The 5,289-nt window shown below is 35.0% G+C and overlaps 1 pseudogene; it reads left to right on the plus strand.

The window, feature by feature from the left end:
* Positions 1–2,765: 2,765 nt before the first annotated feature.
* Positions 2,766–4,392, plus strand: LOC121040075 (60S ribosomal protein L23a-like; annotated as a pseudogene).
* Positions 4,393–5,289: the final 897 nt, after the last annotated feature.

Raw genomic sequence — 5,289 nt, forward strand, 5'->3', positions numbered from 1 at the left:
CCCCCCCCCCCCCGCTTTTTTTTTTTGGCCAATGAGCAATACTTCCAGTCCACATCCTGGATCAGTTTCCTATTTCCATCACTTCCAGTCATATAGCACCTTTGATATGGCTCATATGTCCCAGAGATGTACCTAATTTTGTGCACCTGGTATGCAAGCCCTCTCTTCAATGCTTCAGGTATTTTGTTAATTCCTCACATACATTTTCTGTTCTGCTGAGAGTTTTTTTCATTTTAGAGCATGGCTATATATTTATTATCATATTATGGTATCTTTTATAATATTTCTGGGAACATGATGCAGGAAGGGAACACTGAGGTGTGCATTAATTTGGAAATGTTGATAACTGACAGTCTGCATGAGCATAGTAAATGTTTATAAGAATTTAATAGAGTTCAGAGGATTTATTTAAGACTTTATAAACTTGATCAACTTTAAAACTTTATCAACTTTAAAAACTTGAACATTAATCGTTAAATACTTGCCTTCTATATGAACTTTGCGTAATATATCAACTGTTTTAAAAACAATGTATTTTTTTTTTAAATTTTTCAACGTTTATTTTTATTTTTGGGACAGAGAGAGACAGAGCATGAACGGGGGAGGGGCAGAGAGAGAGGGAGACACAGAATCAGAAACAGGCTCCAGGCTCTGAGCCATCAGCCCAGAGCCTGACGCGGGGCTCGAACTCACAGATCGCGAGATCGTGACCTGGCTGAAGTCGGATGCTTAACCGACTGCGCCACCCAGGCGCCCCGTAAAAACAATGTATTTTTAAATAGTACTTCAATAGTTATTGACATAAAAATTCAATATGTGTTTTGTAATTTTTTTCTTATATCAAAACGTTGGAGTTTTAAAAAGTATATAGATTTCTTAATTATGTTAGTCCTTTCAAATGAATGGTGTCTTTCAAATGGCTGATTTCTCATTTTTTCCATACCATGGTTAATATAAACTGAATAATAGTAATTGTTGGAAGTTGTTGAGATTTCATTTGTGGTCTAGTATTTTATCAATTGTTGTAAATGTTCCTTTCATTGGTGTTTAAGAAAGGATGACTGTTAAATCAAGTTTATTGGTTGTTAATAATTTTCTCTATAGTAACTCTGTTTTTGTCTGCTTGATATTTTGAGAAGTTAAGCTCTGTTCTACTAATAGTAAACTTCTCAAATTCTCCTATAAGTTCTATCAATTTGCTATGCTTAGATTGAAGTTGTGTTATTAGGTGTACAAATATTCATGATATATATTAATCTTAGGTTTGAAAATTTTATTACTGTAAATTTCCAGTACTTTTTCTTTGATTCTGTCTTATTTGATTTTAAAATTCTTTGCCATTCTTCTTTACATTAACGTTTTTATGTTCTTTCTTTTCCTGTCCTTTTATTGTTTAACTTTTCTATACCAATTTGGTTTCTTATTTATAAAGAGAACTTGCCTTGATTTTTAAAAATGTTACCTAATAGTCAGTGTTATAATAAGAAAGTTTATCTATTTATATTTATTTTCATTACTGCTATGTTTCTAGCTATTTAAATCATTTTATTTTATGTTTTACACTGTATACTTTTCCTATTTTTCTATCCTGACTTTAAATGGGATAATTAAGTTTTCCTTGTTCTCCTTTTTCCTCTGCTGGATATATATTATACTAAACATACATTTTGTTCTCAAAATATTTAGAATAAAACCCTTATCACAAAGTAAAAGTTTAACATGTTTTACTTCCTTTTGTACTTCACTTCCACTTCCTTTCTGTCTTCAAACTTACATTTTGATACAACTTGGACTTTCAGATACAGATTTTTTAAAAAAGATCAATGAATTTTGATACTCAATAATGTTTTACTCATTTTTTCCTCTTCATTAGTTGTTGTATTCTATTCTTCTTAGAGGGGTTTTTCTTGTCATAAAACATTTTCTAGTAACTTTCCTAAAGATAAATGATGAGTATTAAATAGTACTTCAATGCTTGAAAATGTGTTTTATTTTGAATAAAATATAGATCTCTGAGTTTATAGGTATGGTAGACTGCAAAAATGACCCTGATTCTTTACTCATCCCTGAATCTGTGGCTTGAGTCTGGGCTTGGGTCACATGACTTGCTTCAGCAAATGGGATGTTAGTGAATACAACACAAGCAGAATATTAAAAGGCCCTTGTTTTATTGCTCTTGTATGCAGCCATTGTCTGGAACCAACCTCGCCCAGTTATCCCATATGAAGCCACCCTAGATTATCCATACATAAGGATGAGCCTGCCTGAGACCAGAAAAATCACTGAACAGAGTTGAGCCTCATTGGCTAATTCGCAGGCTGACGAGCTAAATAAATCAGTATTGTTTCAAGACTCTGTTTTGGAGTGGCATTTTTGTGTCAGTAGATGACTGACAAAACAGGTGTCTTTGCCACTTGGAAGATATTGTTGCATCCTAAATATGGTAGAACCCTTGATAAGTATAATAGAAATGTGATTGCTTTTCTTTTAAACACTCTGTAGATAAAAACTTTCTGGACTTTTCCTTTGCCAAGATGTTCAGAAGTATATAATATATCTATATCTATATCTGTATCTATGAACATATATACATACACACACTCACACTGTATCTATATCTATAAAACTAATATTTTCACTGGATGCATTTATAAGCATGTTAATGCAAAGAAAAATATATGCATGAATACTGGGATACAGATAGAGGAAAAGGAAATATTGTTTTCAACTCAGCGCTTCAGACTTGTACTGAATGAGCAGTCAAGATGGAACTGGAAGAGTTGAGTTCGGGCAATGGCAGAATACTGAAGTCTACTGCTGTAATACAAGTTCCTAGACTGGAGAGAAGATCTAAGGTTCACGGTATCATATGCTTCTTGGCTTTGGGTATCTGCCTATAGGATTACCATGTTGGGGCTGATAAACCCAGAGCCCCAAAACGCATTTTTTTATAAGACTCTACCCAGAGTCCCCAAATCTGTAACAATAGGAAGGGGTTGCTAACGTTAAGAGAAATTCTCCCCCGTGCCTTTCTCACAAGTGATCTTCAAGAACAAAGTAGGGATGATCAATCATTCCAGAGAGCAAAACTAAGGACGTTTTTCCTTTGGCGGACCTTATTTGTAGCTTCCTTTTCTCTGCTGAGTGAGTTACTAGATCTGTACCCACTTTCTATCCTCAAAACCTTTTTGACATTCTAAGTAATTCAAAGAACTGGTTACCAGAATTGCTAGAATATGTGTTCCATCAAAAGGACAAATGAATCTTAGAGTATTTAAAAATTAAACAACAAACAAAGCAAAAACAGTTATCTCAGTTTCTGCCTTTTGTTAAAAAGTTCATGGTCTTTTTCTTGCTCTTTCTTTTATTTTATTGTTTTTTTTTTTTTTTTTTTTTTTTTTTACCTCTATATCTGTATCTCTATACATCTGTTCTACTGAAGCTCTAGGAGTAAGAAAAAAGTTGTAGTACACTACTTATCCCAACAACATTTATAGCTAGTGACCATGTTAGCCCTGACTATGACCCCATTGGTGTGATGGGGGAAGGGGAATAAAGTGAGATAGACCATATCAAAGAATCCAAAAATCATGATAAAACTGATAAATTTCAGGTGGCAATATATACACATATTTAGGAATGTAGAAGAAAAAAAAAAAGAAACGGCTCAAGAGTTGAAAATGTCAGTAAGCAGAACTGTTTTTTCCGGATGTATCTTTTGGTAGTATTTGATTTTTGAAAACCATGTACACCTATGAAACATTTGTAACTAGTTTTGAAAATAAAACATATACCTTTGATATTATTCTATTGTCTATATAATGGAAAGCTATTTTCAAAGATATAACAGAGAGGAATATAAAGGAACTATAGGAATTAGTCTCGAGTCCTTTCAAGAAGACGGTGCCAAAAGCAAAGAAGGAAGCCCCCGCCCCTCCCAAAGCCACAGCCAAAGCAGAGGCTTTGAAGGCCAAGAAAGCAATGCTGAAAGGGGTCCCAGAGTCACAGAAAAAAGAAGATCTGCGTGTCACCTACCTTGCCATGGCCCACAACACTGTATCTCCAAAGGCAGCCCAAATATCCGTGAAAGAGTGCCCCCAGGCGAAACAAGCTTGACCACCATGCTGTCATCCAGATTCCCCTGACTCCAGAGTCAGGTGTAAAGAAACTAGATGACAACAACACACTTGAGTTCACTGTGGATGTCAAGGCCAACAAGCACCAGATCAAACAGGCTGTGAAGAAGCTTTATGACATGGATGTGGCCATGTCATGGGTGTGACCATCAAGGTCAACACCCTGATTAGGCCCCGTGGGGAGAAGGAGGTGTATGTTCTACTGACTCCTGATTGTGATGCTTGGGATGTTGCTAACCAAATCGGGATCATCTAAACGAAGTCCAGTTGGCTACATATCAATATACATTTTTCCACCATAAAAAAAAAGAATAAGTCTCTGAAACAGGTTTTTAAAAAGTAAATGTATCAAAGGGCAACCTACTAACTTCGCTTTACAAAGGCACATGAGGATAAAGGAAAAAAGCAAATGATCATAAATCTCCAAACAGATGGAAGAAATAAGATTAGAGTGAAGATTTTTCCTTTTCAGTTTAACAGAAATCCAATTCTTTTTATATTTATTTATTTATTTATTTATTTATTTACTTACTTATTTATTTATGTATTTATTCTTGAGAGAGGGAAGGGAGGGAGGGAGGGAGGGAGAGAGAGAGAGAGAGTACGAGCAGGGGAGAGGGGCGAAGGGTGAGAGAGAATCTTGAGCAGACTCCACACTCAGCGCTGAGCTTGATATGGCGCTTGATCCCACAACCTTAGGATAATGACCTCAGCTGAAATCAACAGTCAGATGCTCAAAAGACTGAGCCACTCATGTGCCCTAATAGAAACCCAGTTTCAAGCATACTATTACTGACATGGAATTAATACTCCAAAGATCTGTGTTTCAGCAAAATCATTTGTAGAGAAGCTGCAATTTTATATTCTTCAAGTTAGTAGATTACATTTTGATTTTGAGGAAAATGGAATTCAAGAGATTACAAAAAGGATACAGAGCAAAGTTATAAGAAGTCCATTAAGATATTGCCGATAAAACTAATGAGATATAAAATCCAATACAGATTTATTGTTTTGGAAAGGACTCATTGCCAAAGATCTCTAGAATGAAAGGTCAGCAAATAGAAGAATAAATAATAAAGTGCAATGAACCTAAACACTGAAACGGAAAAAAAAATGGTGCCATAAATAGTTTAGAAACTCGCTTGTACCTCAG

The sequence above is a fragment of the Herpailurus yagouaroundi genome, unplaced genomic scaffold (assembly GCF_014898765.1).
Source record: "Herpailurus yagouaroundi ecotype Mexico unplaced genomic scaffold, PumYag 182, whole genome shotgun sequence".
NCBI lineage: Eukaryota > Metazoa > Chordata > Mammalia > Carnivora > Felidae > Herpailurus > Herpailurus yagouaroundi.